Genomic DNA, 26,241 nt, shown 5'->3' on the forward strand with positions numbered 1-26,241 from the left:
GCAACTCAGTCTCCAAACTCTTCTCTCTGTAACATTCCTTCTCTACCCCGTCTCCAACCTCTGCTCTCTGGAACGGTCCTTCTGCATGACAATCTCCAACCTCTGTTCTCGGCAACAGTCCTTCTGCACCCCAGTCTACAAACTCTGCTCTGGGTATCTTTTCTTCTGCACCTCAGTCTCCAACCTCTGCTTTATGTAAGGTCTTTCTGCGACCCAGTCTCCAAACTCTGCTCTCTGTAACAGTCCTTCTGCACCTCAGTCTCAAACCTCTGCTCTGTGCAACAGTTCGTCTGCACCGCAGTCTCCATCCTCTGCTCTCTGAAAGATCCTTCTGCACCCCAGTCTCAATACTATGATATCCATAACAGTCCTTCTTCACCCCAATCTCCAACCTCTGCTCACTTTAACAATCCTTCTGCACCTCAGTCTCCAACCTCTGCTTTCTGCAAAAATCCTTCTGCACCCAAGTCTCCAACCATTGCTCTCAGTAACATTTCTTCTGCACCTCACTCGCCAACCTCTTCTCTATGTAAGATCCTACTGCCACCCAGTCTCCAAACTCTGCTCTCTGTAACAGGCCTTTTGCACCCAAGTCTCCAACCTCTGCTCTGTGCAACAGTTCGTCTGTACCCGACTCTCCAAATTTTGCTATCTGTATGATACTCTGCACCCCAATCTCAAAACTCTGATCTCTGTAACAGTTCTTCTTCACCCCAGTCTGCAACCTCTGCTCCCTGCAACAATCCTTTTGCACCCAAGTCTTTAACTTATGCTTTCTAAAACACTTCTTCCGCACCCCAGTCTTTAAAATCTACTCTCTGAAACAGTCCTTCTGCATCCCATTCTCCAAACTCTGCTCTCTGCAACAGTCCTTCTGTACCCTGGTCTCCAACCTTTTCTCTTTTTAACAGTCCTTATGTACTGCAGTCTCCAACCTCTGCTGTCTGTAAGGTTAATTCTGGACCCAAGTCTCAAACCTCTGCTTTCTGTAACAGTCCTTCTGCATCTCAGTCTCCAAAATCTTCTCTCTATATCAGTCCTTGTGCACCCCAGTCTCCAAACTGTGCTCTCTGCAACAGTCCATCTACACTACAGTCTTCAACCTCTGCTCTGTGTAACAGTCCTTCTGACAACCCAGTTTCCAATCTCTGCTCTCTGCAACAATCCTTCTGCATCTGAGTCTCTAACATCTGCTCTCTGCAATGATCCTTCTGCACCCCAGTCTCCAAAATCTGCTCTCTGTAACAATCCTTCTACACCGCAGTCTCCAAATTCTGCTCTACGTAATATTCTTCTGCAACCCAGTCTCCAAACTCTGCTCTTTGTAACATCCCTTCTGAACCCAGTCTTCAAACTCTGCTCTGTGTAACAGGCCTTCTGCACCCCAGTCTCCAAACTCTGCTCTCTGTAAAAGTCCTCCTGTATTGCAGTCTCCAAACTCTGCTCTTTGTAATGGTCCTTCTGAACCTCAGTTTCCAACCTCTTCTTTCTGTATCAGTTCTTCTGCACCCCAGTGTCCAACCTCTGCTTCCTGCAACAGTCCTTCTGCACCCCAGTCTCCAAACTCTGGTCACTTTAACAGTCCTTCTGCACCTCCGTCTCCAAATTCTGCTCTCTGCAACAGTCCTTCTGTACCCAAGTCTCCAACCTCTTCTCTCTGCAACAGTCGTTCTACACCCCAGTCTACAACCTCTCCTCTGTGTAACACTCGTTCTGCACCCCAGTCTCCAACCTCAGCTCTTTGTAACAGTCCTTTTGCACCATATTCTCCGACCTCTGCTCTCCGTTATAGTCTTTGTATACCGCAGTCTCCAAACCCTCCTCTCTGTAATGGTCCCTCTGAACCCCAATTTATAACCTCTGCTTTCTGTAAAAATCCTTCTGTACCTCAGTCTCCAAACTCTGCTCTCTGTAACCATCCTTCTGAACCTCAGTCTCCAACCTATGCTCTCTGTAACAGTCCTTCTGCACCTCAGTCTTAAACCTCTGATCTTTGCACGATCCTTCTGCACCCCAGTCTCCAAACACTGCTCTCTGTAACTTTCGTCCTTCACCTCAGTAACCAACCTCTGCTATCTGTAAGATCCTTCTGCAACCCAGCCTCAACACTCTGCTCTCTAAAACAGTCCTTCTGCAAACCAGCCTCAAAACTCTGATCTCTATAACAGTCCTTCTGCAACCCAGTCTCCAACCTCTGCTCTCTGTAGCAGGCCTTTGCACCCCAGTCTCTAAACTCTGCTCTCTGAAAAAGTTCTTCTGCACGCCAGTCTCCAACCTCTGCTCTCTGTAACGGTCCTTCTGCAACCCAGTCTCCCAAATCAGCTTTCTTTATCATAATTCTTAACCCCAGTCTCCAACGTCTTCTCTGTGTAACAGTCCTTCTGCATCTCAGTCTCCAAACTCTGCTCTCTGCAACAGTCCTTCTGCACCCCAGTCTCCAACCTCTTTTTTCTGCAACATTCCTTGTACAACCTAGTATCCAACCTGTTCTCTCTGTAACAGTCCTTCTGCACCCAAGTCTCCCACATCTGCTCTCTGTAACGATCCTTCTTCAGCGCAGTCTCCACCTCTGCTCTCTGCAAGGATTCTTCTGTAACACAGTCTCCAACTTCTGCTCTCTTCAATGATTTTTCTGCACCTCACTCTCTAACCTCTGCTCTCTGTAACAGTTTTTCTGCACCTCAGTCTCTAACCTCTGCTCTCTTCAACGATCCTTCTGCAACCCAGTCTCCAACGACTCCTCTCCTTAACACTCCCTCTGCACCCCAGTCTCCAAACTCTGTTCTCTGTAAGTTCCTTCTGCACCGCAGTTTCCAAACTCTTCTCTCTGTAACATTCCTTCTCCAACCCAGTATCCAAACTCTGTTTTCGTCAATGGTCCTGCTGCAACCCAGTCTCCAAACTCTGTTCTCTGAAACAGTCCTTCTGCACCCCAATTTCAAATTTCTGCTCTCTGTAACAGTCCTTCTGTACCGCAGTCTCAAACTTCTGCACTCTGTATTGGTCTTTCTGCACCCTAGTCTCCAACCTCTGCTTTCTGTATCAGTCCTTCTGCACCACAGTCTCCTAACTCTATTCTTTGTTACAGTACTTATGCACCTCAGTCTCCAAACTCTGCTTTCTGTAAGATCCTTCTGCAACCAAGTCTCCAAACTCTGCTCTCCATAACAGTCCTTCTGCACACCAGTCTCCAACCTCTGCTCTCTGCAATGATCTTTCTTTACCCCAGTCTCCAACCTCTGCTCTCTGCAACAGTCATTCTGAACCCCAGTCTCCAAAATCGGCTCTCTGCAACAGTCCTTCTGCACCTCAGTCTGAAATCTCTGTTCTCTGCAACGACTGCCCTGCACCCCAGACTCTTTCCTCTGCTCTCTGTAACAGTCCTTCTCAACCTCAGTCTCCTACCTCTGCTCTCTGTAAGATCTTTCTGCATCAAAGTCTCAAAACTATGCTCTCTGTAACAGTCCTTCTGCACAACAGTCTAAAACCTCTGCTCTCTGTAACAGGACTTCTACCACCCAGTCTCAAACCTCTGCTCTCTGTAACAGGCCTTCTGCACCTTAGTCTCCAACCTCTGCTCTCTCAACAGGCTTTCTAAACCCCAGTCTCCAAACTCAGCTCTCTGCAACAGTCTTTCTGCAACCCAGTCTTCAACTTCTGTTCTCTGTAACAATCTTTTTGCACCTCTGTTCCCAAAATTTGACCTCTGCAATGGTCCTTCTGCACCAGTCTCTAACCTCTGCTGTCTGCAACCATTCATTTGCACCCTTGTCTCCAAACTCTGCTCTCTGCAGAAGTCTTTCTGAACCCCAGTCTCCAACATCTGCTTTATGCAACAGTCCTTCTGAACCTCAGTCTGAAAACTCTGCTCTCTGCAATGATACTTGTGCACCCCAGTCTCCAAACTCTGCTTTCTGTAACAGTCATTCTGAACCTCAGTCTCCAACTTCTGCTCTCTGCAACAGTTCTTCTGCACCCCAGTCTTTAACATCTACTCTCTGAAACAGTCCTTCTACACCCCTTTCCAAATGCAGAAGAATAAGACCTGAACTATTGCTCACCCTGCAAAAAATCAACTCAAAATGCATTAAAGACCAAGGCACTAGACAAGAAATTATACAGTTTCTAGGAAAAAACAAAGTCAATACTCCAACCTACAGGCAGAGGCAATGACTTTATCAATAGGTTGCCAAAGCTCAGGAGATAACACCAAAAATTAGCTAATAGGATGGAATCAAATTAAGAAAATTCTGCACAGCAATGGAGACAATTAGAATATGAAGAGAGAACCTACGAAAAGGGAGAAAATCTTTATGAGGGGATCTTCTAAAAGAAGATGAATATTCAGAATATTAATAAAAAACTCAAAAACCTTAACATCAAACCCACAATTATTAAATAACCCAATTATCAAATAACCCAATTACCCAATGGGAAACTAAATGAACTAAACAGACACGTCTTAGAGTAAAATATGTGAGTGGCCAACAAATATATGAAAATACTTGCAAGTCAATACTACCCTGAGATTTCATCTCACTTCAGTGACAAAGGCAACCACCAAGAATACAAATAGAAATGAGTGTGACAAGGAGAGAATTGGAGAGAAAGGAGCACTCTCACCCTGTTGGTGGACATGTAATTCAGCACAACCACCACGGAAATCGGGATGGAGGCTCCTCAGGAGTAGCCATGGACCACCCTGCGACCCAGCTCTACCTCTACTTGCTATTTATCACAGCGGATCGAAGTCATCATACTATAATGACACATACATTCCCATGAACCAGCCGAGGTGACATCAGTGGACGAATGGATAAAGAACATCTGGTATATGCACACTGGAATTTCATTCAGCCATAAAGAAGAACGAAATTATGTCATGCTGGAAGATGGATGGATCTTCAGAACATTAAGGGAAATAAGCAACTCAGAAAGTTAAGGGCCATATGTTTTTCCACTTTTAAAGTTAGAGGGGGAAAAGAAAAGAAAGTTGGGAAGGGAGTCTCATCATGAAAGTTGAAGGAAGATCAGTAGAGTCAATGCACCAGGGGAGGAGGTGAGGAAAAGGGAAATATTGGAATGATATTGGCCAAAGTTTACAGTTATTTTGTGTGCATGTTCAAATATGTGTCAGAAAATCCCACCATTATGGACCACTACAATGCACCAATGAAGTGTGAAAAGAAGAGTTTCACATTACATGGGAAAGGCACTATTTTAGGAGGGTGCCCATTTTTTCCCATCTATAAATACCACGATCATTTACCACTGTCAAAAATCTCTACAGATTCGAATGTTCTGATCACTTCTCCAAAACATAGCCTCTTCTACTTCAGGGTCCCCTTATTCTCACTGAAATCAGGGAGCCCGTTTCAACGATGCCATCTGTTAATGTCTTCCCAGGCTGCCGAGGACAGCAGCTGCGGGTTTCACAAGGATCTGGTGCTGCCTTCTGAACGCATGTCCACGAGGCCTTGGCGAAGGCTGGTGCTCCAGGCTGTCCTCCAGATCCAGCTATGAGGCCAGGGAAGGGGTCACATAACACGCCATCCAACACCTTATTTATTTCTGATCACCATCCTCATCATTATTCCAGGATCATATTGGCCATTGAACTTAAGTAAACACTGAGTCCAGATTTCAGTCCATCAACCAAAAAGAGTCTAATAGCCACTCCCCGTGGCTCAGGAAAATCCTTGGCCCTAACATTTCTGGTGATTATGTCCCTGTGACTGCATTCAAGATGATCCAGCAATATGTCTTGACTTCTTTGGTCTAGAAGACTCAAACAAATTCTCTTATATATTCTTAAGGCTCCTATTAACAAAATACAGTAAAATATTTACCTTTTATTTTGGTGTGACCCTTATACTCTCCTGGGCTATCTTTTATACTCTTACCTGAGGCGTTCTAGGATCAGACCCCAATTAAGAGTCTGGTGATAATGTGGGATGATGGATGAGCATCTTAAAGACAATTGGGCTGGGGATGTGGCTCAAGCAGTAGTGCGCTTGCCTGGCATGCGTACGGCCCGAGTTCGATCGTCAGCACCACATACCAACAAAGATGTTGTGTCCACCGAGAACTAGAAAATGAATATTAAAAATTCTTTCTCTCTCTCTCTCTCTCTCTCTCTCTCTCTCTCTCTCTCTCTCTCTCTCTCTCTCCCCTCTCCTCTCCTCTACTCTCCTCTCTCACTCTCTCTTAAAAAAAAAAAGACAAATGCCCAGGTAGAGTCACCATAGGGTTTTCAATTTAGGAAAAGCTAGTCTCCTCAGGGGAGGAGGGGCTGCTTCTGACAGCAAAGAGTGTTAATGGCGATTTCAGGGTTCAAGGCTCTGAGATTTGTCTAATTCCACTGGTATTTTGCCATTATAATTAACAGCGTCTCAATCATTCTTCATTAATGTCCTAATTGACATAAGAGAGACCTGGAGAAATTGTGGATTTATACTTTTCTTTGTACTTCTGCAATTTGGAGAATTGGATGTTTTATTCTGATATTAACCTTTATCAGTTTCCAGAGAGAAAACATTTCTCATGATCTGAGCGTGACTTGAAGGAGGAATATAATGATCGAACCTGTCATTTTTTTCTGTAAGTCTCCCACTCCAGTCAGTAACAGCAGTCTGTAGTCATGTTGTAATGTTCATTCCCACCCTGATGGTCGATGGTGTTATTCCAAAGCTCAGTTTTGCATAGACATTTGATTTCAGGCCACGATAACTTAAAGTCTCTGTTGGGTCATTGCACACCAGGAATTATCAGGTCTCATTTCCCATGGGCTGTGACATCATCAACATATTCAATTCCCTCAGGTCAGACATCCAACCTACCTCTTCATATCTGTTATCTAGAACCATCTCTGATGTAAACCACTATTGTGGTCAGTGCCACCGTGGTCAGGTAGAGATGAAGAACGACTCTTGATGTCTTAGCGTAGAGGAAGTTGACACAGAAAAATGCTATGAAATGGTTGGGAGATCTGGAAGAAAAAAGGAAAATAGGGCAGATGACACCACCCCATATATGGAAACCCTAGCTTCCCTGGAAAGAGACGCTCATTCCACGCTACTGTGACCCACATTCTGGAACAGCTATCTAGGAGCCTGCACACACAGCTCCTGGCACCAAAGAGATTAGTTCCTGCCTCTACAGGGCTAGTTTGCTGCTGCTGCTGCTATGGGATCCAAAAGAACCGGCTTTCTTCCTTTCCTTTCTTCCTCTCTGCCTAGTGTTTGGCTGATCTTGACAGAACTTCTTACAATGGAGGCCTGCAGTCGGGGGAGTGTGGGAAACGAGGTTCTCGTACTTTCTGTCCCTCTGGTGTGGGGAGAACACAGAAGGACAGAGATGGTGCTGAACACCCACACAAGGTGTCTGACACACTTGAACCTGAAAGTGGGAAAAGGGTGTTTGTGAAAAGAGAGTAGAGAAAGGAGTCTCAGACATTTTAAAAGCGGGAGTTGGAGTTAAAGCTCCAGATAAGACTCTCTAACCAGGTGCCTACAAGTCCCTGGGAGGCATCTTTTTTCAGATGACTGTATTCTCCAGTTTGAAGATTGGTCTAGACTTTGATCGTGCAAAGGGATGCACACCCTCCAGCCAGCTTCCTCAGGGCACCCTGGACCTCGTTTATTCTCAGGCTGTGAATGACGGGGCTCAACAGGAGGGTCACCACACAGAAGAGCACAGAGACCAGGGTGTCCATGTACAGCCTTCTCTGGGCCTGTCAAAGTGGAAGTTGGCTGTTCCATAGAAGACCACCAAGACAGTGAGAGGGGACGCACAGGTGGAGAAGGCTTTCCTCTTGCCCTGGGCAGAGGGAATCCCGAGGATGGTTGCAATGATGAGTGCATAAGAGCCTGCAGTAAAGAGGTAGTGGCTCAGGGCAATGGTGGCACTGACAACGTGGAGCCCAGACTCGTTCACCAAGGTGTCTTAGCAGGAGAGCTTCAGGAGAAATGGGGTGTCACAGAGAAAGTGGCTGAACTGGTGGGGCCCACACAGAGTTAGTGTGATGGCCAGCATCGTGTGTGTGACCAGATTTACCAGCCCACACAGCCAGGACCCAGTCACCAGGCCAACACAGACCTTCACACTCATGATGACTGGGTACTGAGGAGGACGGCAGGTGGCCACACAGCACTCTACTGGCCACACAGCCAGGAAGAAGCCTTCTGTGCCAGCACTTGTCACCAAGAAGAAGATCTGGGAAAGGCAGCCCTCATAAGAAATGGCCTTCTTGTCCCAGAAGCAGTTCACCAGCAGTACTTGGAGGGTGGTGGATGTATAGCAGACGTCCAAGAAGCTCTAATTGCTGAGGAAAAAGTACATTGGTGTGTGGAGAGCAGGACTGACCCTGGTGGCCACTATTATGAGCATGTTCCCCAGGAGAGTTGTCAGGTAAATGACCAAAAAGAGCTGAAAAAACCAGCCCTGTAGGTTGGAGTGGTAGGAAAATCCCAAGAAGATGAATTCAGTGACAAATGATTGATTGCTCATTTCCAATGGTATCATAGCTACAAAACAGAGAAAAAGAGACCATGAGGAGAATGGACTGAGAGCACCCCAAACAGGCTGGTTAATCTGCAGCAACATGGCAAATAATATTGTATACAGAGATGCCTGGACTCTGGAAAGAGACGTATAGGAGAGACTTTAGAGAGAGCATAACTTCTCACAGACTTTTGCATGGGTGCTCTTTTGTAAAAATAAATGGAGACTTGGTCAAAATGCATAACCAGCTATCAACCCCTGTGTCTCATTGAATCTGCAGTATCTCCCTCCTAACACTGTGCTTCACTGTGATGAATTTTTTTGTATGTCTGTTATTTAAAGTAATAAGTTTTCATTGTGGAAAAATGAAGAAAATGTAGAAAGTTATTCAGAAGAATAGAACAGGTCACAAAATCAAAGCTCTCTTTGCATTCATCCCATTCTACCTCTATCTAACTTTAAAATATCCAAAGCAAAATTTCCCAATATTTTTGTACTCTATTTTTTTGCCTTGTAATCTTAATTTCCTAACATTAAATTAATATCTCCCTTTTTATTGAACATAGAAACCTTCCATTCCATTTACTATCATAAATATTGGAATAGAAGCTTTCATACATATGTATCTGTGATCATTTCTGATTATTTCGTAAAGGTAAAATTATAAGTCACCTGCTTTTAAATACATTGATCTATTTTTTTCAGTAGAAACTTTTATTTTTTTAAGTTTTATAAGATACAAAAAATTTTGACAAATGATATATACTTAGGTTTTTTTTGTATTATAAGATTTACCTCACCAAACACTACAATTCCTGAAAAAAAATGATTGATACAATTATTGATTTTCTATCATGTTACCCATGCTAATTTGTGATCCATTTTTTTGAACTAAAATTTCTGTTTCTTTTTCAATCTTAAATGAAAAATATTATAGTAAAACAGAGGGCTCTTGGTCCAGATAGATGTGGATTGAAATCCACCTGTTGTTTACTAGATGTTGTTTGTAAAAATGTCAGCTCATCTCTATGTCTCAGTTTGTTCCTTGCTTAGGATATTAATGATGTCTATTTCACAACTGCTGAAAAAAGTTTTGAGATAATATAAGCTATGTGTCTGGCACATTACATTTACTCAATGCCTTTTATCAAGTTAGAAAATGTCTATCCATTTTTTACTAGTAGTTTTTTTTTTTTTTTTTGGTGTATGTGTGCTGAGTTTTGAATTCAGAGCCTTATGCATACTAAGCATGCACTCTACCACTGGACTTTGCCCCTAGTTTCATTTAGTTATACTTTTTTCTTATTTTCTCTGCATCTATTGAAATGATATATATTTTTTCTTATTTAGTCTGTTACTATGGAAATTCAGTTGATTGGATTTTTGAATATTGAACCAGCCTTGCATTCTGGGATTGATCTCAATTGACTGTAATGTTATCCTTATTCTATTTGGCTGAGTTCAGTTTGTTAATATTGTTCCCTGCTTGCTTTTGTGTATTCTATTTTCGCTGTTCTCCAGAGATAATCTATTTCTTGAAGAATTCTCAGCTGTATTCTACTGTTATTTTCAGTCAATGTATGTTAGTGGACAAGTGGGAAACAGAGAAGGGATTTCTTTTGTTTCCAGGAAGCTCAGCCTTAGGTAATATAAACTCAGTCACAGGGATATGGCCTTCACAGTGTCCCACTTTCTAGAAATATGGCTGAACCTAGTTCTTATTCCTCCTGACGTTAGACATTTCGGCCTGTTCCTTTCCATAGCTGCAAAGGTCTTTTTTTGAGTGTCCTAATGTAACAGTTTCTCTTACTCTTGCCCCTGAATATTACAGCTTTTGTTCTATGCAAAAAATCAAGAAATGGGTCTGGGAGGAGTTTTGGCTGCTGTTGCTGCTCTTTGTCCCTCCACCTATCCAAGAAATGATACCGTTAAAGACACTTTCTCAGAATACTTCTCTATCTTCCTGGGAGCATTTGGTGGAATCCATGGAGAAAAAGAAAAAATACAAACATCTTATGTCTATAGCCCTCTGGGTCTTTATGCTCCTAAACCAGTCCTTACTTAGTTTTTAGCAATCAATTAACTATTTTTTATTTGAGTTTTTTGTTTTTATAAATAAACTCCTATGTATCTAGTGGGTTCTCCCATAGTTGAAGTCTATACACTTACTTTTCAAAAATATTTACAAATTTCTAATTTAGTTAAATATGTAGTTATTCTATCCAAAACAATCTCATTCCTAGCATATTTCTAAGGAAATTAATGCACAGTTCACAAAAATTCTTGTGTAAAAATTCATAATAACTCAAACAAATATTATGCCTTCAGCAGAAGGACAGAAGACAAATCACGGTTTATCATGCAGTGGAATAATTCAGTTACTTTAGAAACACAAATACTGGAACATTAATAACATTGACAAATCTAAAAAAATTTTCTGGGTGAAAGAAGCCAGATACAAAATATATACTGTATGTTTCCTTTAAATAAACTTCAAAAATTAGCAAAACAGCTATAATGGTCAAGTAATAATGGTAGTCTTTTTTTTTTTTTTTTTTTTTTGGAGCTCAGGGGTGATATCAGTTGAAGCATGAAGGAATTTTCTAAAGTGATGGAAATGTTTTATATCCTGATTTTTGGTAGTTCATATATATGTAAAATATCATAAACCTGTACACTTTAGGTCTGTGCATTCTTTGAGTACAAATTATAGTTGAATTTTTAAAAATAGCCTTATTTTAAAAATAAGTAATTAATGGGGAAGAGTTGTACCTGCCTGTAATCCCAGGTACTTGGCACACTAATGCAGTAGGATCATAAATTTGAAACTCTGCAAGGCCCCCCTCTCCAAATAATTGAAAGGGCTGGGGATATAGCTTCATGGTAGAGTGCCACTGGGTTCAATCCCCAGTACTGCAGTAAGTAAGTAAGTAAGTATGTAAGTAAATAAATAGAAGTGAAAGCATTTTTTCAAGATGATTTTTAACTCAGGATTGGTTGGAACCACATCTAAATATTTTTATAGGTCTCTAAGAGGTTAAGTATTTTCTCCCATTTTTTGCATTTCTCTACTTCTTTTTTCCACAGTGATAGTCCAGGACATATCACATTTTACAAGTGACATCAGTTGTTTCCTGATCACGATCTGTTTGAAGCAGTGAATGTGATTGGTGGGTGCATTCGGTCTGTATTACAGATACAAAGCCTTGCTCACCATGATGGATGGGCAGGTGCATGTGTGTGTGTGTGTGTGTGTGTGTGTGTGTGTGTGTGTGTTATTTGTTGTGGGATTGGTCTTTACTGAGAACACTGTCTTATAGTTAGTGGGATGGCAAGTTGGCATCTCAGGCAACATTGATGGCAGAAATCTCAAAGAATATAGAAGGAATCTGCCATCTAAGGCTCAGCAAGCTCCGAACACTTGGTTATCCTAATTGCTATAAATGGAAAGACGCTCACTATTGAGCTTCTCTGAGAGCTGCATCATACTGGGGCGGGAGGAGGGAGCCCATTTCCTTAGAGATGTACCCTGTTTCTATGGGACTCCAGCTATGCTTCAAGGGGCTGGTGGGATAGTACCAGTTTATGCTGCCAAGCCCTGAGCTATTCTGAGGAGCCTGCTACTTCAGGGGAGGTGGCAGGGTATCAGCCTATGGGGCCGGGACTAGGCTCTGTGAAGCTGTGTCAGGCCTGATTTCTAAGCAAGGTACTTGGCAATAGAAACCTCGGATAACTTCCCACCCCCCACCATGCCATGGGCCACCTGAGAGCCCAGGTGTGTCTCTGGAAGCCAGGATTGGGTATGAGAATGGACATCAATGATTGCAGAGTATCAACAATAGGGGACCATAAATCTCTTTCAGGTGAGTGCAGACTGAAAACAGGGACATCTGAAGGGAGATAGACTGAGTTTTAGAAAATCATCAGATCTCTAGGTCAAGAACATGCAGATAGACCCACTCATGGAATTGTGCGTATGAGTCCAAGGAGCAGGGGTCGATACCTGTGAAACCTCGTTCCCCAGGTTTTAGACACACCTGTTTAGTTCAAAAGAGTGATCTGAGTGCTAAAACAAGATCAAAATGAAGTGGTCTGTATCTGAAGACGTGCTGTGTTGAAGGTGGGAGAAAATCTCTGAAGCCCTCATGGAGAAGGATATGGAGAACTTTAAAGACCTAGTTGAAGAGGACACAGTAAAGAAAACAAATCAGTTTGGGTAGGCTGGCTAGCTGGCGGGATCACTCAGGAAAACAGGAATATGTGAGGAATAGCAGATGTAGAGGAGGCTTTAGTGGATTTGATTTGAGTAATGTTGAATGTGAGTTATCTGTGGGATAATCACGTGGAGATGCCCTTCACAGACAGCCTAGAACTGCAGGTGTGGATTTGGGAGTCATTGTCTTGAAGGCAACTGTTACAGCAAAGGGTAAATATGAAATCCCCCAGGAGAATAGACAAAGTAGAGAAGGAAATAGAGAAAGTAGGGATTCTTGTGATACTTGGTGTTAACGAAAATTGTAGTAAAAGTTTATCCAGAAATGACTAAAAACACCACACTATCTAGTTCAGTTGTAGGTATCGCTTTCTCTAAATACTTTCCCTAAACAAGAGGTTACCTTATTAGCATTGATTTACAATAAATCAACTTTGAAATGGAGCTGGAATCTACATGTACTTGACATTTCTTAGGTTCTCTGTTTTCTCTATCAACTACCTGGATGAACTTCAAGTAATTTAGAAATCAATGACATGTACTTTCTTTTAACACCCATATCAAAAAGATGAATATGACAATCTCTTTTATAGGTAGATATCTAGATGTTTTCAGAAAAAGAAATAAAATTCAACATAGAAGGCAGTTCCAGCAGATTTTACTATGGTAAATTGGCACATGGTCTGTGGATGTGTAAAAGAGAAAACTAAACGTAAATGTTCAGAGATTTAAAAATACAATCTCTGAAGTTGTGCATACTGCTTTTGTAAAGGTCTTAAATATAAAGGTCAGTTCAGGAGGGACAATTTCATGGGGCATTAAAAAAATTTTCCAATGTATGTTTATATAATTTTATCTACATATAAATTTTTCCTTGGTTTTATTGGCTAATTTCTTGTAGGTCACGGGTGTGGGGTAGGGTGAAGGATGATACCCAAACAATTTTCCTTATCCTCTATGCTCTTTATTAATGTAGGGCATTAGATTGAATCATCATCATGGTCACCATTGGAATCCATTATTAACAATCATAACTCATGAATGACACTTTGTGACACAATATGTACTTGCTCCTTAGAATTTATATAATGAAGCATAGGAATTAGATAAACTTAATAGTAAACCCTCTGCTCTGCAATAATAATAACCATAATCATCATAATCATCTAGGGCATATTTCATAGAAAAACAATTTGAGTGTGAGTCTTCTTAGATTGCTTCAATACACATAAATGCCTGACTTTAAAAACCTTGTTTAATATGGTTTAAAAGTGGCATGCTTTCTGTAAAAATTAAATTGAATTTCGGATAATCCATTCTATCAGAGCTCAGTGAATTTCTTTGAATAGATAAATTTTTACATACCTGAATCCAATCAGGATTTTTCAAATTGAGTAATGAATAGAGACACACATTAGATAAAAATACCTAACACTTATTAAATGCCTATAAGACTTTTACATGCATTAACTTATTTGGTTTACACAACAACCTATAAGATAACCTATTATCCCCATTTTACAGAAAAAAGAATTGAAATTAATGCACAATATATTAATGCAAGTAGGGAAACATCAATGGATCCCTTTAATTTGCATAATGTACATTAATTTGTACATTTAATATGTATAGACAATTATGATTTAAGAAACCAAAAAGAAATTGACTCAGAAAATTTATCATGTAATAACTATTATTTGTAGTGATACTTTGTTACCTGATGATAATACCATATATTAGTAAATTGCCTTATTATCTTCAATGCCCAGACATTCTTGTCCTTGGTTCTAATAATTCATTGCACATGATTAATAGGCCAACACAGCTTGCATTAAAATTCCAAATCTCAGGGCCTTAAAAAGCTTAAAGTATTTAAATTTCAATAGAAAGTCGGTGCTTCAGTTAAGCACAAATAATTTTAAAATCTAAATGTAAACAAAATAAAATAAATAAGTATAGAGTCTTAAAAGAAGATTTTTTTTGTTTTGGTAATAAAGGAAATGTTTTTCTGACTAAACTTAGGGATTCAATTCCTCAAATGCAAAAGAAAAAAAAATGGGCATGACCAAAACGAGGAAGAATGGTGTGATCATGAAAACCCTTATGCACATCAGGGAAACAATGATTCCTATTTGATCTCAATAGCACAAGAAATGATTAAAATTTTTAAAACCAATTTTCATGTTTCCTTGTAAATTGCTTAACACACACACACACACACACACACTCACACACACACACAAACAGTACAAGGTCAATTTATTCAGAACAATATCTGAATGATTTCAGGTGCTTGTGGCAATGTGAATTTATTACTGTGAAATCTATGAGCTATCTGGCATTGCCCAGAGTTGTCCTCATATCCTTCCATGTGATATGGGTGCTTGGAGCCAAGGGAAAGATCAGAGGTCATTGTGCAGAACAGTTGGCCTAAGTCAGTGAGTTCCAAGTGTTCCCAGTGATGCTTGTCCAAGAACACACTTTGGGGGAGGCTGGGCTCTTTCACCTAACATGCAGGGATGCCCTTACCCCTAACTGGTAGGTTTAAAATCTTAACAAATTCAGCAAGAAAAAGCCTCCCTCCTGTCTTGGAGATTCAGCACTCAATTCAGCATTTAACATCTCTTTCAGTTCTGTTTTTTGGGGGCCAGGCAGTTACCGGAGATTGAACTCAGGGGCTTGACCACTGAGCCACATCCCCAGCCCTATTTTATATTTTATTTAGAGACAGGGTCTCACTGAGTTTCTTGGTGCCTTGTTTGTGCTGAGGCTGTCTTTGAACTCACTCTCCTCCTTGCTCAGCCTCCTGAGCTGCTGGGTTACAGGCGTGCACCACTGTGCCAGGTTTTTCAGTTCTTTTTATTTCACCTGTGCTTCTTCTAGATAAAGGGGAAAGGGAAGACAAATTATTACCTCTTACGATATTTCAGAGCCTTCTAGTTATAAAATTCTTCAAAATAAAAAATTATCTTTTCCATTTAGGATTTTAAAATTTCTTTTCTTGGTAGTGGTTAGTTTCAATTCAAACGAATTTTGTTCCTATACAGGATCCAATTTAATCCTAAGCCAGATCTACTAAGAAACCCAAAGAGGATAAGATCTGCTCCCTGTCCTGCTGCACCCGTCCCCTGACTCAGGCAATGGCAAGGCACTACTGAGGTGGATGGCGCAAGGCGTCCATCCTCTGGAGGAGCGCAGTATGTTTCTGGGAATGGGCTGATTTGTTTTTGTATTCCTTTAATAAGTATAGTTTTGATTTCTCATATGACCATTAAGTTTAAAGGAAAAATCATGACTTTCCCAATTAATGCAACTACTTCTAAAGCATAGATCTGTTTGCTCTAAATGCAATGATTTAGCTGTGGAGTGTAAATTGTTAATGTGTAAAGAAACACTCCCTATATTCCTGTCAAGGAAGTTTTTGAGAAATTAAATTAAAATCTAGAGAAGGAAAATTAATGTTAAGAAGATAAATTAGTGCTTAGTACTGGGCAACTTGTTCTTGTTCCTGTGCACAATGGTTTGTGCTCTTACTTTTGTTTGATTACTACTTGCCATAACCATGGCATCGGTTTTAGTCAGTAAGTGAAGAAAGAATAGTCAAGGTATATGCAAATAGTTTGGGACATTTGTAACTATTATTAAAAGTTAACTAAGCAGAAACAGCTCAAAGCAAAACTCGAACTGAAAGTACAAATGCTTGCTTATGCATAAGCCAAGATACATTCTTGTATTCTAATTGTAGCTACGTAATATTTTGTTTTGTTTGAATAATGATTCCTGTTTTGTAACCACCAAGTTCTGTAAGCCTGCCAAAATGAAAAGTATATATGATCAACTTCACAAGTAAAGATTGGGATCAACACCTTCACTTTGGTGTTGGTGCTGTTTCTCCACCCCCTCTTTCACCGACTCCTCACCATCTGTTCGTCTCCTGAGACCCCCTGTTGGAGCTGGTCTCCGACAGTGTCCTTAAATAAACTTAAAATCTAATGGAAAGATGAACTCAATATGTGCAGGAAACTTGGTAACAATTCTATGTAATCTACAAATTATCATTATTTTCTCTTAGTGTTTGCTTGGGCAGCTCTGGGAATGGAGCACTTAATACTTATCAAAGCCTCTCATTCCATCTTGAATAGGCGCTCCTCCAGGTCCTAGTTGGGCCTCTCAATTGTGTTCTAAACACTAGGGCAACACCTTGTGTAAATGTGCACTTAGTAAAGGTTTGACAAATGAAGAAGGTCTGTCAAGTACATCAATTGAGCAGAGTTTTTAAAAGATTTTTTAAAGACGGTATGGTGTGGGACTTAAAGGATCTAACAGAGACTTGACAAAGGCGAGAGGACATTTCTGTTCAGTGGTTCTGGTGCAGATATCTTGCTGAGAAAAATAAAGCCTCTGTGGGCATAAGTGAGGCAGCATAGCCCAGCGGCTTCTGAGGAACTCAGTGTCTCCTGTCTCCTAAACATATCCCTTATGGAGACCATCGGTTCAGTTCCCACAGAACAAGCAGCTCTGCATCTTTCTTTCCCAATCAGTCATCTCAAACTCAGGTGACCGAGAATGAAGTCACTTATGAGTGACAACAAAATATAATATTTCTAAAGGAGGGGGGTTGTGTATGAAGTAGATTACTCACAAGCTTCAGGGATTTATTACAGTTAATAAATTGCTTGCAACTCCCCTCCCCAAGCATCCATGTGTTGTAAGATAAAGATGAAAACCCCTAGTTAGTGAATGAATACATTTCTAAACATAACTTCTTCTACAATAATGATTTTTTATTTAAACAGATATTTTGGTAGGTCTATTGTTATGCTATATTGTATCATAATGGGAATGTGTCCGTATACTTTCTCCCTAAAAATTATTTCTTTTTGTTCTGTTCATCAAAAGCAGAGGATTAACACTTAGCATTATCTATTGTTTACCATAAGTAATTTTCCACACACATCATCTCACTTAAGGAATTTAGGCATCTCAGGGTTTCTGGTTATGTTTTGGGTTTTCTTCCAGTACTGGAGGCATCATGCTATATCCCTCAGGTTTTGTTATAACCACTGAAGTTATTTCTACTCTGGCAATACAAGTAGTATTGTGGAAACTTAGACACACATAGAAAAGGTGCTATGATAGGTCATTACATAAATGCCATCAAAATGGTAATGAAAATATGTACAGTATTCTGTAATATGTTTATAAGGTGTAGGTGTATCCTGATTCTGGGATAGTGTTTTTGAAAATTGTGATGGTAAATAAACTACTTACCAGCAACTCTCACAGAGAGGCGTAGATTTCTGGTTTTGGTGTGGCCCTTGCTGATCTCCATACTAGCACCTGGGCTGCAAAGAAACTCTTGGTAAAACTGGCTGTTGGTCTCCATTCACCACAAAACGGACCTGTTATTCTGAAAGTTTCCTCTCGCATATCTGTGGCCTCATGAAGGAGTCAAAATCCTCTGATCTCTCACAATTCATTTTCCTGTGATGGACATTTATAGAGGTCTGGGGCTGACCTGTTGGGAAGATGCATCGAGCCTCTCCTCTTCAGCTGCTCTGAGACTCCTCAGTGTGCAAACACAACTCAAAGGCAACGGCTTGAGTTCAACTGCAACAATGGAGAGTAGTTAATTCGCTGTTGGATTCATTAATGTCTTGGCAATCACCTGTTCCCAGCATGCAGCGAGAAGATCAGCGTCCTCTCTCTTCTGGGATGTGGATGAGCAAAGTTCAGAGTGATATTTCTGCTCAGAAGTTGTGGGTGGCAGAAACCTCAAGACTGCCTTCCCTTCCCGCTAGGGAGAGAAGGAGTCAGGGTGAGTGTACACATATTGGGATGGATTTCGCACGGCATATGAAGTTTTTTCTTCATGTTACATACTTTGCCAGATGGACAGATATCAGAAGCCACGATATTAAAAGCATCCCCACTATCTTCAGCTGATTCACTAGTGCTAAGTGCTGATCCCTTACAAAACACTGTATGACTTCGTGCCCCTTAATTTTATGATCCTGATGATGCTCATGACCTGGTGAAGAAATTGTTTGCTATGGAGTTTAAAAGTAAGGGGGAAAAAAAGGTCATCAAACAGCTCTTTCGGGCACAGATGGAGAAAAGACAACAAGCTTTAAAGTCTTGTAGTATTTTACTGCACACACAAAAAAAATTATTAGATAAAGAGGTAAGTCTCTAAAACTTAAAATTTCCCATAATACAATGGGGTTTTCCTCATGCTTAGGAGAGACACATTAACAATACTCCTAAAAGATCTTAGAATGATTAGCCATCAGGGAAAGGCAAAGCTAAAGCACATTTGATGAAGCACTTCACAAATTCCAGGGTCTTCACAATAAAAGGAATGATAATGATGTTTTGTTAAGGGAGTGAGGAAATCAGAAGCTTTATTCACCACTCTTAATAATAAGCTAAGCTGGTTCCACTAGTCTGAAAATGATCTGGAACTTCTTCAGAAAGTTAAATATGGAGTTAATGATCCACCTCTTCCACTCCTACTTACAAACTTAAGATAAATAAAAAAGTTGTCCACCAATGATTTCTACATGAATGTTCATATAATGTTCATATTATATATAATTTTCATATTATATATACGAATCTTATTCATATTAGTCAAAAAGTGAAAATGACCAGGCAGGTCTGTAATCTAGCTACTCAAAAAGCTGAGGCAGGAGGATCACAAATTCAGGGACAACCTGGGCAAATTTGCAAGACCCTGACTCAAAACAAAATTTTTAAGAGGGTTGGGCTTTGGCTTAGTGGTAGAACATTGTTTAGTGTGCATGAGGCTCCAGGTTCAATCTCCAGTATGACAGCCACACAGACACAAAGTAAAAATTACTATCCAGTGGGAAATAAAAATAGAAATGTGGAATTTTCATAAGATGGAAATCAGTCACAATAAGGAGGAATAAACTAAAATACTAATACAAGCTACAATATAACTGAAATTTGCAAACATCCTAAGTGAAAGGAGTCAGATCCAAAAGGCGTATATGGTATTACTTCATTAAAAATATCCACAGAAACTCGAGTGTATACATAGGTCTTTCCACATGTGAATGAGAAACACAGAAATGGTGTTTATTTAAAACTTAGAATCAATATCCATTAGGAAAATGCAAGTCGAAGTCACATTGCAAATAGCACTTCACATTCACTAATGTTGGTAGAGCTGCAATATTGGGGGAAAGGAGATTGACTGCTTTGGGTATAGGCTTTTTTTGGAGAGAAAAGTAATAAAAATATTTTGAAATACCTGTGGATTAGAGAACCGTGGTGAGGTCACAATGTGTCACATACTTAGCACAGTGTGCTTCTTCTGGTTGGAGGGAAACCACAGTGTTCATGAGACACTGTGTATAGAGAGAGCACTCTTGTAATTGCTGCTGAAGAGTTCACATATTTCTACAACTAAGACATTTCCTAGAATGAAACCATCATCTAGTTCTAATCTCACTATACAGTCTGTCTCCCAGCAAGCTTTCTCAGGGAACTCTGGACCTCGTTGCTTCACAGGCTATGAATGATGGGCTTCAACATGGGGGTCACCGCACAGAAGAGCATGGAGACCAGGGTGTGCGTGTCCAGCCTTCTCTGGGCCTGTCATAGTGGAAGTTGGCTGTTCCATAGAAGACCACCACGACAGTGAGGGGGGACGCACAGGTGGAGAAGGCCTTCCTCCTGCCCTGGGCAGAGGGAATTTCCAGGACGGCCGCCATGATGAGTGCATAGGAGCCTGCAGAGAAGAGGCAGGGGCTCAGGGCCATGGTGGCACTGACAACATGGAGCGCAGACTCGTTGACAGAGGTGTCTGAGTAGGAGAGCTTCAGGAGCAATGGGGTGTCACAGAGAAAGTGGCTTATCTGGTGGGGCCCAAACAGAGTGAGTGTGATGGCCAGCACCGTGTGTGTGACCAAATTCACCAGCCCACACAGTCAGGACAAAGTAACCAAACCAACACAGACCTTCACACTCATGATGACTGAATACTGAGGAGGACGGCAGGTGGCCACACAGCAGTCATACTGGCCACACAGCCAGTAAGTCGCCTTCTGTGCCAGCACTTGTCAACAAGAAGAAGATCTGGGAAAGGCAGCCCTCATAAGAAATGGCCTTCTTCTCCCAGAAGATGTTCACCAGCAGTACTGGGAGGGTAGTGAATGTGTAGCAGACGTCCAAGAAGCTCAAATTGCTGAGGAAAATTACATTGGAGTGTGCAGAGCAGGACTGACCCTGGTGGCCACTATTATGAGCATGTTCCCCAGGAGAGTGGTCAGGTAAATGACCGGAAAGAGCAGGAAGAACCAGCCCTGTAGGTTGGAGTGGTTGGAAAATCCCAAGAAGATGAATTCAGTGACAAATGATTGATTACTCATTTCCAATGTTGTCATAGCTACAAAACAGAGAAAAAGAGACCATGAAGAAAATGGACTGAGAGCACCCCAAACAGGCTTGTTAATCTGCAGCCACATGGCAAATAATATAGAATGAAAAGCAGCCTGGAGACTGATAACCTGTGGGACTGGTCTCAGGGAATCAGACCCATGGAGCCGCACACATTTTCAGGGGTGATGGTGGGTGGGAGTAACCAGAGAATTGCTAGAAGCCAACAGAAAGCCATTCAACCTCATCATTGTGTGAAGTCATTTCTTATTGTCTCAGTAATCTCTGTCTCCTGTTGTTTTTTCATGTAAACATAGGATTTTTGGAGAAGTTCATTTTCATTGCAAATGTTAAGAAAAAAATTTACAAAGCAGAGTCATCATCTGCAGAAGCAGTCGGTGTTGCCTTCAGTGTTTTCCAATGTAGAGTTTTTCTCATTTTACATCAATCTTGATCTCTGTGTTCGGAAAGGCAGAAGTTAACTATTTCTGTACAATGCTGAAATTATCAGGGCCAGAGAAAAATAGAGGAAAGAAGTTGATGAAGTGGGGTTGGCCTGGCTATCTTAAGTATACAGGGAAGATCAGTAGAGTAGAAGAAGAATGAGAGGGTGGAGAGGTTTGTGAAGGGAGGGAATGTGAAAGGTCTTTATGCAGATCATGTTATGTGCACATGAAAGTCTCAAACAGGGGACTGCACCTGTATGTATATGTAGAAAGCACCAGTCTGAAATTAACAGATAAATGACCCAAAGAAAGATCAGTAGAGAAAGGAGAATGGGTTCGGAAAGAAGAGGGAGATGGGGGTGGGGACAGAATGGAGTAAATCAGATTCCATGAACGTAGGATCTTTTCCAAATAAACCCAACTTCTATGTATAACTATTATGCTCTAATAAAAAATTTAAGAAGATGACATGATCCTGTCAGCAAAGAGTGAGATTTGAATTCTTCTTGACCTATTTTTATACCTTTAATTTCTTTCTTTTTTCTAATGGCTCTGGCAATTTCAAGGATGAAGTTGAATAAAAGTGGTGAATGAGGGGGCACCCTGTCTGCTTCCAGTTTTTAGAGTGAATGCTTTCAACGTTCTCCACTTAGAATGATGCTGCCTTGGGTTTAGCATAGATAGCTTTTACAATTCTTTTACAAAGTTCCTTCTGTCCTTAGTGTTTCTACTGTTTTGACAGGTAGGGGTGCTATATTTTGTTAAATGCTTTTTCTGCATCTATTGAGATGATCAATAAACTTACATCTCTCTTAAATAAACTTAATCTCTCCCCTTTGGCTAAACATTCAGATCATCTCCAGTCCTATAAATATTGTAATGAACATTTTCCTACATAAACATATGTGACCATTTCGAATTATCTCTTCAGAATAAAATTTAAATCTGACATAAAAGAATTTGTTGTGCAGGTTCTATTTAAAACTAGCTCATGGGAGAAATTGTATTAAGTGAAATAAGCCAGACACATAAAGAGAAATAGCAGTTTTTCACTTCTTTGTGGAAGTTAAAAAGTTGATCTCAGAGAAGTAGGGAGTAGAGTGGTGGTTATTGGAGCCTGGGAGAAAATCACCAAAATCATTGTGAGTCTGATTTCTCGAAGACGCATGTGAAGGACTGCCTGAAACATGCCCTCTGAGTGTGGTCTTTAAAAAAAATAAGAGTGGACTTCTAACAGGGTCCTCAGAAAATCTCTCTTCTCTCCTCAGTTGGCAGCAGGAGGTCCATGGGTCTGGCTGCCTAGGAGCTAGCTGTGGTTTGCAAAAGGGCAGGACCAGGAGGGCTGGAGAATCACAATAATCACTAGTAGACCACATTCTAGGTGAGGGCAGGCTGCAAACAGGCCATCCATAGAAAAATGTCTTGAGCTCTGAAAATGACAGAATCTGTGGATTTAGGAAACAGTTGTGGGTCCAATCCACTCATAACACCTACTCCCTGGGTCAGTCCATGGTTGCCACAGTTACCACAGGCCTGACCAGAACAACCCTGAGGGGGAGATTCACTCTGGCCTTTTGGCGTGGAGGTTTTGTCTGGGGCCAGCTGACCCATTGCTGCCAGCCTGAGATGAGGTGGGACACCGAGGTGGAAGGGAACAAGGGGGGAAGCATCCCTAGCTAATGGCAGCCCGAAGGTTGGGCGGGGGAGGGAATGGGAGGAGACAGTTCGCAGGGGACAAGATGTGATTCCCCAGGGCATGTCCCCGGCCACACTCCACCTGCCCACACTCCTCTCAGTACAGTGGGCCTTTCAGATAATTAACCCACAAAATGGCTGGATCCACAGATTAGGTCACAAGTCTCACAGTCTAATCATTTCACCTCTGAACACTGCTCCTGTGGCTGACCCTGAGCTTTTGGTGGGGGGATACCTTATTTCTAAGCCATAATAGTCTCTACAGTCCATGTGCTTTGGTTAGAATATCTTCATGTCATCTGGGAGAGTAATCAGGTGCCAACACAAGATTGAAAGGAAATATCTGGTAACTGAAGATGTGACATTTGGAGCTTGGGGAAAAGCTCTGAAGAGGAGGCCTGGGTGGAGAAATTTAAAATCCTGGTGACGAGGACACAAGAGGGCACCGGGTCTGTGGGGTAGCTGAGTGGCAGTGGGATCACTCATTATAACATAAATAAAAATGAGAAGGAGCGTGTCTGGGAAGAGGAAAGGAGGAAAGGAGGTTTGGCCTGGAGTCTGGGTACCTGCGGGGTCTCCCCAAGGAGATTCCAGGAGGCAGCGGGACAGGTTCCCAGGAGATAGGCCTGGGAGTCATGTCTTAGAGTGACTCTGGAAGTCACAGGTACTCATAAAGCCAAAAAAAGAGCAGGGTGAGAAGAGAGGACCTGATGGACTGTGCGGAAAAGAAGGTGTCCAGAAGGAGGCTCACCAGCTATCAGCAATCATTCTGCACCACAGTGTCAAAACTCTGATCTCTGTACAACGCCTTCTGCACCACAGTCTAAAACCTCTGCTCTCTATAACAGTCCTTCTGCACCGCAGTCTACAACCTCTGCTCCCTGCCACAATCCTTCTCCATCCCAGTCTCCAAGTTATGCTCTCTGGAACACTCTTTTTGCACCCCAGTCTCAAACATCTGCTCTCTGCAAAAGTCCTTCTGCACCTCAGTCTGAAAACTGCTCTCTGAAAAAATTATTCTGCAACCCAGTTTCCAACCTCTGCTCTCTGTAACAGTTCTTCTAAACCTCAGTCTCCAAACACTGCTCTCTATAATATCCTTCTGAAAACCACTCTGCAAACTGTAATATCTGTAACAGGCCTTCTGCATCCCAGTCTCCATCTTCTACTCCCTGAAATAAAACTACTGCACCCCATTCTCCAAGTTCTCCTCTCTGAAAGAGTCCTTCTGTACCACACTCTAGAACATCTGCTCTCTGCAACAGTCTTTCTGCACCTAAGTCTGAAAACTCTGCTCTCTGCAACAATCATTCTGCAACCCAGTCTCCAACCTCTGCTCTCTGTAACAGTTCTTCTGGACCTCAGTCTCAAAACTCTGCTCTCTATAATATCCTTCTGCACACCAGTCTACAAACTGTGCTATCTCTAACAGTCCTTCTGCACCCCAGTCTCCAACCTCTGCTCTCTGTAACAGGCCTTCAGCACCCCAGTCTCCAAACTCTGCTCTCTGTAACAGGCCTTCTTCACCCCAGTCTCCAACCTCTTCTCTCTGAAACGATCATTCTGCACCTCAGTCTCAAACCTCTGCTCTCTGCAACAGTCCTTCTGCAACTCAGTCTCCAAACTCTGCTCTCTGTAACATCCTTCTGCACCCCAATCTCTACACTCTGCTCTCTGTAATAGTCCTTCTGCACCCCAGTATCCAACCTCTGCTCGCTGTAACAAACTTTCTGCACGTAAGTCTGAAAACTCTGCTCTCTGCAACGGTTCTTCTGCACCCCAGTCCCCAACCTCTGTTCTCTGAAACAGTCCTTATGCACCCCAGTCTGCAACCTCTGCTCTCTGTAACAGTCCTTCTATACCTCAGTCTCCAAACTCTGCTCTCTGTAACGGTCCTTATGCACTCCAGTCTCCGAACTGTGCTTTGTGTGTCAGTCGTTCTGCAACCAAGAATCCAACCTCTGCTCTCTGTAACAGTCCTTCTGCATCCCAGTCTCAAAACTATGCTCTCTGTTAAATTGCTTCTGTACCCCAGTATCCAACCTATGCTCTCTGTAACTGTCCTTCTGCACCCCAGTATCCAACCTCTGCTCTCAGTAAGATCCTTCTGCACCTCAGTCTCCAACCAGTGCTCTCTTTAACAGGCCTTCTGCACTGCAGTCTCCAACCTCTGCTCTCTGTAACAGTTCTTTTGCACCCCAGTCTCCAAGCTCTACTCTCTGTTGCAGTCCTGCTGCACCCGAATTAAACCTCTGCACTCTGTAACAATCCTTCTGAACCCCAGTCTCAAAACTCTGCTCTCTTTAACAGTTCTTCTGAACCAGAATATCCAAACTCTGCTCTCTGTAACACTCCTTATGCAACCCAGTGTCCATCCTCTGCTTTCTGTAAGAATCCTTCTGCACCCCAGTCTCCAACCTCTGCTCTTTGTAAAAGTCCTTCTGCACCTCAGTCTCCAACTTCTGCTCTCTGTAACGATCCTTCTGCACCTCATTCTCTAACCTCTGCTCTCTGTAACAGTCCTTCTGCATCCCAGTCTCCAACATCTGCTCTCTGCAATGATCCTTCTTCTCCCCAGGCTCCAACCTCTGCTCTCTGCAATGGTCCTTCTGCACCCCAGTCTCCAAACTCTGCTCTCTGTAACAGTCCTTTTGTACCGCAGTCTCCTTCCTCTTCTCTCTGTAACTCTCCTTCTGCACCTTAATTTTCAACTTCTTCTTTTTATAAAAGTGCTTCTGCACCTCAGTCTGAAACCTCTGATCTCTGCAATTATCCTTCTGTAGCCCAGTCTCCGAACTGTGCTATCTGTAACAGTCTTTATGCATCCCAGTCTCCAACCTCTGCTCTCTGTAAAACGCTTTCTGCACTCCAGTTTCCAAAATATGCTCTCTGCAACAGGCCTTCTGCACTCCAGTCTCAAACCTTTTCTCTCTGCAACGATCTTTTTGCACCTCAGTTTCCAACCTCTAGTCTCTGCAA

The 26,241-nt window shown here is 41.9% G+C and overlaps 1 pseudogene; it reads right to left on the reverse strand.

The window, feature by feature from the left end:
* Nucleotides 1–7,570: 7,570 nt before the first annotated feature.
* On the reverse strand, nucleotides 7,571–8,523 carry LOC144373361 (olfactory receptor 2G3-like; annotated as a pseudogene).
* Between the last annotated feature and the right edge of the window lie 17,718 nt (nucleotides 8,524–26,241).

This window comes from Ictidomys tridecemlineatus, unplaced genomic scaffold (assembly GCF_052094955.1).
Source record: "Ictidomys tridecemlineatus isolate mIctTri1 unplaced genomic scaffold, mIctTri1.hap1 Scaffold_369, whole genome shotgun sequence".
In the NCBI taxonomy this organism is placed as follows: Eukaryota; Metazoa; Chordata; class Mammalia; order Rodentia; family Sciuridae; genus Ictidomys; species Ictidomys tridecemlineatus.